The 10,830-nt window shown below is 32.7% G+C and overlaps 1 long non-coding RNA gene across 1 annotated transcript; it reads left to right on the top strand.

Moving 5' to 3' along the window:
• Nucleotides 1-10,024: 10,024 nt before the first annotated feature.
• LOC109585899 (uncharacterized) lies at nucleotides 10,025-10,480 on the top strand. Its single transcript, XR_002186720.1, has 2 exons — nucleotides 10,025-10,078; nucleotides 10,380-10,480. It is a non-coding gene; the product is annotated as an uncharacterized LOC109585899 (long non-coding RNA).
• The last annotated feature ends 350 nt before the right edge of the window (nucleotides 10,481-10,830 follow it).

The raw sequence follows: 10,830 nt of genomic DNA, 5'->3' as shown, positions 1-10,830 counted from the left end.
TAGTGGTTCACATCTCATTGTCATAATGTTAACTCTTTTATAAAGATGACATCTTTTCAACATGATTAAATTAAATGGCATATTCACTACTAATAGTAGCAACAAAAGTACATAAAGAGTATCCAAAATCAGCAGGCGGTAATGAAGAAATTACTACCATTTAATATGCTTCTATTTTTTGTCAATAAATTTTGCTAATTTCACAGATGGTCATAATTTGCAAAAGTAAACTCCATTCACAATTTCTTTGCCACATTTTGCTAAAATAATACAGGAGTTCATTTTGCAAAAATTTTTTATTTGCAAATGTTTAGCAAGAAAAAATTTAAAAATTTTATATTCACAAAAAATCTACAAGATAATCCATTTAGGTTATTATTATTTTATTATTAGTGGTAGGCTGGCTATACCACAGTATTTATGATCTATCATAGATACTACAAACTAGTCTCTCTAGCCAGACCCTTCCCGCCTACGGTCATTTGGTTTGACCGTAGGCGGGAAGAGTTTGGCCAACGAAACTAACTACACAATCTATAATGTAGTTACGTAGTCTATAAATAAATGAAAATAATATCTATGCTCCTACTTAGTAATGCTACCGTGTTACGTATGTACATTGACTTGACTGCTATTTCGTATCAAACTCCCCACAAATTAACTAAAGGAATAACTTGATATAAAAGGAACTAAAGACACAAAATGAAAGGCAATAGTAACAAAAACAGCAAAAGATAATAATAGTTAATTACTATTACAATAGTATGCAAACACAGTATGACACTGTAAACTGAACATTTTAAAAAGTAATGAAGAATAGATTAATTATAGTAACTGCTTCTAAAACTACAGTAGCTAATAATAATAATAAATAGATAAATTATGATTGAAACAAATCAACAACTGATTCACGACTATCACTGAGTCTAACATCAGTAGAAGTTGGTACAATTTCTTTCATTTGTTGATCAACAGTTTTATGTGATTTGGTGAGATCTTGATCATCATCATCTTCATCTTGTTTCTTGAATAAATTCTTAATTAGAGCATCATAACATTTCATATTTGATAACTGCAGGTAAAGATGATAAGCAACAATCAAAATAAAACTAAAAATAAAAACAGATAAACAAGTATTGTACCAGATCAACACTTTATTCTCATCAGTAAAGACCACAGACAAAGAAGCCATGATGCACAAGTTTAAGAGAAACCAAAACTCTATGACATTGTTTAATTTCTTTCTGTACACACCACCAAAAATAAAACTAATGGAGAGGATAATAGCTGCTACTGCCAATAGCAAGACACGTGATTCATTCTGCAAAAAGGTGACAGTTAAAAGTACTGGTATCCTAGTCACTAGCAGTAGACCAGGCCAGAATCGATACTCATCTTTCATTGGACCACTATAAGCATCAATAATAGGCTTGAAACGACTCCAGCTCTTAAAGAGTTTAAAATGTGACAGATACTTCTCAAATACTGGATGACATAAAAGGAACAGTGTGTATGGTATGACAAAGAAAACAGACACCAATAGGGCAAATCCAAATAGTCCAGCATGCTTCCCTTTAGCATATTCAACGTTAGGATCCTCATACCATAAACTAACTAATCTTACTGACTCATCTGTACAGTGAAGAGTTACCTCACGCTTGTGTAGTACAATAACAATAGTACGTACTAGTTTAGTGTATGAGAGAAAAGTAAGTGTAGATAAAACAGGAACAGCATGAGACCCCATCAGTCTTGATATCTTACCATATCTCCTACACAATTGTATAATGATAATGATAATGATCCACAGGTAGAGAGGGAAAGCAAACTGGAGCCATTGTTTAGCATAAGTGTCCATACCATTGTAAAAACATATCTCAAACCCAAAGTCTAAGTTAATCCATGATATGACTTGACTCAATACTGGTAATGCTCCTTTCCTTGAAAAGACTGGCTCGTATAACTTGACAATGTTAGCATAGAACAATAGACCATTGAGTGTACCCACTGATACTGTTAAATTGAGAGCAATCAGTAGAACCACAAGTAGCACACCCATCACTGCAAACAGAGCAATCCAACCTATCATCATGTAATTATTATGACACTGTCCACACTTGTTTGATCCCATTAGTAGGCTGTATCCCTCTGTACATGATCCACACATTCTGTGTCCTCTATTATCCACACACTGAGTATCAGTGTCATTCAACTGAAAGGTAACAGGATTAGGAGAACAATAGAGGAGTGGACAGTTCTCATTAATAATGCATGTATTAGGATTGGTTGCATTATCATTGAAAGGTGTACTGGTATGATATGTTCCAATCCACAGTAGACCATTGTGTGTAATGTTTAGGGTATTTATATCACATGTCACATTCTCTCTTGAAACACTGCAATCACAAGCATCTGAACTGTTTACACTGAAACCAATAGGACACTCATTAAGAATAAAGGGAATACCCAATTCAGTGCTAAATGATGTATCAGTAGTGACAATGAGTGTGATGTTAAATCTTCCATAGTTAATATATTTTGGTATGTATTCAATCAGTGAACAATTTTTAATGTATTTGTCTATCACTATTGTTCCATTAATTTCTATTGTTAATCTACCATCAGTAAGACTATATGAGTTGGAAAAAAAAGTGTGTCCAAATAAAGCAACATTATATTTCAGTGTTTGACCTGGAAAAATACTTTGTTCCTCATCCTCATACCATATTGGTGTGGTTTTATTACTGTCAGGATCACAAAGAGCAAATGCTCTTGCATCACTTGATGTTGAAGGGTTTTTCCAGTTAAATAAGGGACTAAAATAAATAGAATTTATTCGCCCATATATATCATTTCCAGCTACTCCAGCAGTATTATCCTTTAATGTAAGAGGGATTGGTATGAGTGACACTTGTGCAAATGTACATCCAGTTTTGTCATCAATATAAATTCCTCCTCCTTTATAAGTTGCATGATTATAAATAAACTCCAAGTTAGCTGATGGTGATTGGGCCAGATCAGATGAACTATTTATTGCCATTCCTCCTCCAACTACTCCAGTATTATTCTTAAATACTAATCTATTTTCTACAGTTACTGCAGAGGCTGTAATCACCAGTCCTGTTGATAGACTATTTGTAACAGTAATGTTACTAAGAAGGATAGAAAGACACCTTGCTATCTCATTTCTCCTGTTTCCAACAAGTTCAGTATCTATAAAACTGATATGAGTTGATGTTGAGAAACCTCCATAAATGGATAAACCAGTAATACTATTGTCATGACTTGAACATGACTTAACAGTAATATCAGTATGATAATTACTTAGTTGAATATAATTTCTAGATACATAAAAGGATAATCCATGATCATTGTTGTGAAATTGGGAGTCTTCAATTACAATAGTAGACTGTGATTCAACTCCTTTAATATTACAATATTTTGATTGCTGTGAATATGTGTCTAAAAAAGAAAAAAATCCTATCTCTGACTTAGATACTGATGAATGGGTAATATACAGAGAAAAAAGAGATTCTTTGAAAGAATGAGAAACACCATAATCTGATGGACTGATGATACTGACATTATCAATAAGAGCTGATATATTATATGAGGTACCATGATTCATATCAAACATTAAGGAGCCATTAGTCACAGTAACATTAGTCAGTGTTAATGAGTAATGGTGTAATTCATTGTAACACACTGGAGGTGAATTATATTTAATATCTAGTCTTACATTATCAAAAATTGAAGATGTTATCTTACTATCAAAAACACGAGAGAGGCTGAAAAAATTGTACCTCTTGTATCTCAAGTATTTAAAAACAGAACTAGCAATTGTAATGTTACTTGAATAACTAAAATATATGCTGCATTGCTGGAATAATAAGTTAATGAAACTGATATGACTGCTTTCATAGATTGCTACATCGTAATGAAAATAATTCTTATAATTGCAGTGAATAGTAGGAGATTGATCCAGTCCATATAGAGTTATATTCTGTACTGATGAGTCCATTTCGAAATCAAAATTAATGACACTAGTTCCAATGAAGTAGAAGATGGTGTTATTGTATTGAGACATATTCCCAGCATACACTGATAAAGGATTACAAGGTGACTGAGTAACTGAACTGCAGTCATCAGACACATAATACTGACCAGAGGAGACACTGCAGGAGCTACTGAAGAATAAGAGAACAACCACTAACAGGAGAGACATAGCTACTGTCTGTACTGACTGACTAGTGTATACTTTCAGGCTGTGAGTGATGACTTATATAGGCTACTTGTTCTCCAAATATGGAAATCTGATGCATAGTTGTGATGATTAGATTCAATCTAATTAATAGTACAATACACTACAAGTCATTCTTTTTAGTTAATAATATCTAAATTTTATAGATAGCATCTGTACTAATTCTTTAATTTATGGTCTAACACAATTCTTTGAAGATAAGATGAGATAATTAAAGAAATATTAACTATTAATACTTGTAGTGCAGCTATTGCTTTGTCAGTATCTGCTTCACTCAATCAGTTTCTCTTAGTCTATATCTCTCCTACTCCATTCTCTCATCTTTACTATGGACTGCTTGGTAATCATACTTACATGATAAGTCATTATGTGTACAATCACAGACATACTCTATCATTATATGACTGTACATTGAATAAATGCTCTACTGGTATATGGTTAGTCATGAGTGTGCATTACCTCAATATTACTGTGTATGTGTGTATTTATGTATAGTGTGGTTTATATATAAATAAAAATCATTAAAAAAAGGATTATGCCTCAATTACAATATAGGAGAGAGGGAGAGAAGGAGAGTTAGTTAGTGAATGACATTGTGATTGTATCTGCTTTGCTTCACTACAGATGAATGTGGTGGTTTATGTGAACAGGTGGGGATTGACTTGTACTTGTACTTGAACAAATCAAAATTTTATAAAAATATGTACATATGCATGTACTTTTATATTGACTTGGAGTTTTTTTTAGAATTTTTAAATTTGTATTTATAGATCTAGTACAAATCTTTGTTCATGCATGTATACTAGGAATATTTGTTCATTTATACCATATGTACAAAACTTCCCACAAATTATTAGCTAATTTGTGCTGTAATTTGTAATTTGTAATTGCTGTAATTTTCCACTAATATATTCTCAACCACTGTAAGAGAGTAAATAAAACACTTGTTGTGATTCATATACACTAAGTCACTATCAGTATATGCAGTATCTATGTACAGGTGGGGATTGAATTTTTTTAGCTTGTGCATGTACTTGAACAAATTAGAATTCTAGGAAGACGTGTACAGGATAAAAAAGCAGCTGCACATGTATAATTGAAATTTTTCTTAGAATTTTTATATTTGTACTTGTAGTACAAATCTGTGTGCCTGACTTCATGTACATACTAGTAATTTGTTCATTTATGCATCAGTACAATGTACATGTACTTCAATTGACTGTACTCCAATAGCTTGCTATTAAAGTGTTTTAGTACAGGTTACTTTACCAAAAATCACTAGGAGAGAATTCTCTATAATATATATTTTTAAATGTACTTATATTGCATAGAAAGTTTGGACTGATTCTGATCAAAATTATATTTTTGTAAATTTTAAAAGTTGCTCCAAATGCCATGTACCTATTACTAATGTAATATAGTGTAGTATTACTACAGTTATTATTGTAGGTGTTTTTTGTCCATGGGTTTGGATTTAAATGATAACATGCAAAAGCACTAAATTAGATATAAATAATAATGATTGAAGAAAAGGGGAATAGCTCAATTACAGAGAGAAAGAGATTTAGTTAGGGAATGACCTTGTGATTGTATCTGATTTGCTTCACTACAGATGAATGTGGTGGTTTATGTGGTTATGGTATTGTAGTGAATGATGATCCAATGATGTTTGTCAATTTCATTGGTTCAGTCCTTCAGTCAATATATTTCATCATATTCTACCTATTCACTAATGATAAAGTTTATAAAGAACACTTTAAATTACTGTATAGCGCTTTAATTTGGCGGAGTTTTATTTTGGTGATTGGCGGTTTGCAAGCAGAATCGCCAATATTAAAACCACCAATCATTAATGCGCATGCTCAGTAATGCACGTCTACACAAAAATCGCCAAATTAAAAACCGCCAATTATAATTTTACAGCAAAATTGCCATAATAAGACGCCACCAAAATAAAGCACTATACGGTATTTCTATTTTTGTCCAAATTATATTCACAGTAGCAACCAGTAACGGTTTTTATGAGAGGTATTTCATTACTGAATTTTAAAATGAAAGATAGTTGCTACAAGTTTATCTATTACAGACTGTATTGCGTAATAAATTGCTACTAAATTGCTAAAAATAATCATTAAAGAAAGGATTATGCCTCAATTACAATGTATAGGAGGAGAGAGAGGGGGAGAGAAGGAGAGTTAGTTAGTGAATGACATTGTGATTGTATCTGCTTTGCTTCATTACAGATGAATGTGGTGGTTTATGTGAACAGGTGGGAGGTGACTTGTACTTGAACAAATCAAAATTTTATGAAATTATGTACACATGCATGTACTTTTATATTGACTTGGAGTTTTACATAGAATTTTCAAATTTGTACTTGTAGTACAAATCTGAGTTCATGCATGTATACTAGGAATATTTGTTCCTTTATACCATATGTACAAAACTTCCAACAGATTAGTAGCTAATTTGTGTTGTAATTTTGTGATTTGTAATTTGTAATTGCTGTAATTTTACACTAATATTCTCAACCACTATAAAAGAGTAAATAAAACACTAGTTGTGATTCATATACACTAAGCCACTATCAGTATATGGAGTATCCATGTACAGGTGGAGATTGCCATGTTTCTTAATTTGTTCACGCATTAAAACAAATCGGAATTCTAGGAAGACATGTACACGATACAAGTGTAGCTGTACACGCATAATTTGAAAATTTTTTTAGAATTTTCATATTTGTACTTGTAGTACAAATCTGTGTTTCTGGCTTCATGTGCATATTAGGAATTTGTTCATTTATGCATCAGTACAATGTATATGTACTTCAATTGACTGTACTACAATAGCTTGCCATTAAAGTGTTATAGTACAGGTTATTTTACCAAAATTACTAGGAGAGAATACTCTATAATAAAATTTTTTAAATGTACTTATATTGCGTAGAAAGTTTGGGCTGACTCTGATCAAAATTAAATTTTTAAAAATTTTAAAAGTTGCTTCAAATGCCATGTACCTATTACTAGTGTAATATAGTGTAGTGTTATTACAGTTATTATTGTAGGTGTTTTTTGTCCATGGGTTTGGATTTAAATGATAACATGCAAAAGCACTAAATTAGATATTAATAATAATGATTGAAGAAAAGGGCTATAGCTCATAGTTACAGAGAGAGAGAGAGAGAGAGAGACGGAGAGTTAGTGAATGACATTGTATCTGCTTTGCTTCATTACAGAGGAATGTGGTGGTTTATGTGGTTATATGGTATTGTAGTGAATGATTAATCTGATGATGTTTGTCAATTTCATTGGTTCAGTCCTTCAGTCGATATATTTCATCGTATTCTACCTATTCACTAATGATAAAAAGTAAAGGAGACTTTAAACTATTTCTGTTTCTTTCCAAATTATATCAACAGTAGCAACCAGTAACTTTTTTTATGTGAGTTATTTCAGACTGTGTTGGATAATAAATTACTATTTTTTACACATATTTGTGTATAAAAAATTACAATAATAATAATAATAATAGTAATAATAATAACAAGAATAATAATAATTGATAAAAAAAAGGAACAACAGAACCCGTAAATACCTTTTCCATTAATAAGCACAAAAAATTAAAAATCAAATACAAAATAAAAACAAGTACATGCCCCGCCCCCTAATTAATTAACCTATTTATTAATACAACCAGTTTTAACTACTCGTGAAAACAAGTTCATCAGTTTCCATACATTAGCGTACCCATCACTGGAGCCACTCCCACTAATAACGAGATCATTATCAGTGTATGTCATGGAACGGACTTTATCATCATGAGCATCAAGAATCTTAGGCTAGGAGAGAGAGAGAAAAAGAGAGAGAGAGAGAGAAGAAGGGGAAGGAGAGAAAAAATAATTTGTAAGAGGAATATGTTGTAAAAGAAACATACATCATTATACTAGGCGGGTCTAAAACGGCAGGTTTTATTTTAACAAATGGCTCTTAGAAAATTTAAATTTTAACCTACTCACAATCCAAAATTATCCACTATATACAAAATGGTAGGAAGTATTACCAGGTATTTCATTAAATTTCCCACTACACAATTATAATGTAACTCTACCATTACACAACCATAGGCGGATCTAGAAATCCAAGAAAACCCGGGCTCATTAATATTCATGAAGGGTGTGGTCAAATTGGTTAATTATTCACCACTAATTAACCTCCTGCTTTGCTATCAGAAGCTATGTATTGTTATTACTGTGTGGTTTGTGGTTGTTCAGATGTATTGTGATAAGATTATAACAGTATAGTATTTGCAAGAGTGGATAAGGAGGAGGGGAGAGTGTCTAACTGCCCTATGCTGCTAGTGATATGTGCGCGTAGAAGTTTCATGGTTATTATTTGTACATTCCCGCATACCTTATTTAGCACAATAAGTGATAACTGCACTGAAGCCATAGTTGGGCGTGTACTTAAGTTAACTGTAATATAAAAATGGCTGCTGAACTGAGCAGCAAGAGACCATACAGAGACCTTGGAAGCAGAATTTGACCTCACCTTGTTGTACCAGTCACTTTGTACCACTCTGAAGAGATTTGTAGTTTCCAAGCACACAAACCATGTTTGTTATTGACACATTAAAAGCTCTTGATCAATGATCATCCTCCTTTAGTCTGGTCCCTTGGGACCCACATCAAGAGTAAGGATAGTGATAGAAGTGAAAGAATATGTGGTACATGTACTTTTGAGACGGGCTGTTAACTGCTGTTGATCTTAAAAACGAAGTATTACAGATCTGAGTTCACTGGAGCAGAGGCTTCTGACTCTTGACTCCATGTCCTCTTTCTTGATGCTTTAGGGCGCTTAGGTGTAGTGGCATGACGCTCATCAAGATTAGATGCTCTCAATCTGTTGTAACAGTCGTGATCATCTGGATTGTGCTGTAGTTCTGATTCTTCCTCTTGAAACATCGTGACTACACGTGTGGGTGGGTGCACCATATAGGTTATTAAAAACACACCCATTTACTATCATGGCTGTTGATGTTTAAACAGGTCAAAGAAGGTGCTAAACAAACTGTGAAAGACTTCTACGCGCACATATCACTAGCAGCATAGGGCAGTTAGACACTCTCCCCTCCTCCTTATCCACTCTTGCTATGATGTATAAAGCGACCATTGACCAACACTTATACAAGTCAATAAAGATAACAATAATACACATCCACATGTTTATACATTAGCTACATGTATCATAGATACATTACAAGTATCTAGAAATCATTTGAAACTACCGTATAGCGGAAAATTTTCATGGCCCAAATTATTTGTGGATTTTGTGTTTTTTTTTCAAAATCCATGAGAAGATGGCTGAAAAGTAGAAAACCACAAAAATTAAAGCCACAAAATTGATTTTTGAATGGATCCGCAAAATTTTTGGGCCACGAAAATTTTCCACTATACAGTATATGGGATTAGGATGTCAATAATAATGATGTTTTGATAGTCTTTCAGATTAAAGTTTTTCTATTAAATTTATTGTACATGTGAGAAGTTTGTGACCTAGTTGTCACAAGCCAAAAACCCTGCCAAATCCAAGGTTTTTACAAGGTTGTGACTGGGTAGTGACAACTTAGTGACAACTAACTTGTTACAAGGTTGCAACAATCATGCTACAACCTTGGTTTTTCTATATGGGAAACTACACTTGCTGCTTTAGTTGCCAATATTGTGTACATGTATACATTGTCAGATTCATACTCTCTCTCCCTCTCTCCCTCCCCCATGTATCTCCCTCTCTATCTCACACTGGAGCTCCATCAATATGTGTAAGTACATCTATAATACTTTAAAATTTCACTCTTTCTTTATTTCCTGTACATTATGCATGACACTTTAGTTTACAAACACTTTAATTTACAAATAATACCACTTAAATTTCCATAATTTAGTTTCAAGGACTAATACACGTATAACACAAATTTTTCTTATTCAACATTATTTTGTTCCTTAGTGTAACGTAGCCTAGAATCATAGCATGGAATGCAACTTCCATCAATTTCCTTCATTCCAATACTGTCACACTTTGATGCTTTCTTAACATGACTTTTCTTGTTTGTCTTCTTTTAGGTTTCCTGTAATGAATACGTTTCAAAACTCCTCTCGTCAAAATATATTTTTCAGTGCTAACTATAATAATTTTTGTTTTTTAACAAATATTATTTATTTTATTCAATATTATTTATTTTCTGGAACAACTGCTTAAGTTCTTCAAAAAAAGGATGGAAACTAGAACAAAAAAATATTTAGTGTAGGGTTGAGCCTCTGTTGGATTTGAACCTATGAAATGAATTCAAACAAGACCCTGTAAGGTTGCTGGTTTAAAAGTATAAAATGAATTCAAACAAGTCCCTGTAGGGTTGTATCACCATTTAAACACCAACATGTCAACCCTACACTGCAGGTATAATTATCCAATGATATCATAACTTAATTACAGGAATGCACAACATTTACCATAAGGCTCATTCAGTCATTTAATTGCCATGCTAACATTGATAGCAATACTCATCAGTGCTGC

This window comes from Amphimedon queenslandica, unplaced genomic scaffold (genome assembly GCF_000090795.2).
Source record: "Amphimedon queenslandica unplaced genomic scaffold, v1.1 AMPQUscaffold_12987, whole genome shotgun sequence".
Taxonomy (NCBI): domain Eukaryota; kingdom Metazoa; phylum Porifera; class Demospongiae; order Haplosclerida; family Niphatidae; genus Amphimedon; species Amphimedon queenslandica.
This window is presented reverse-complemented; position numbering and strand designations above follow the sequence as displayed.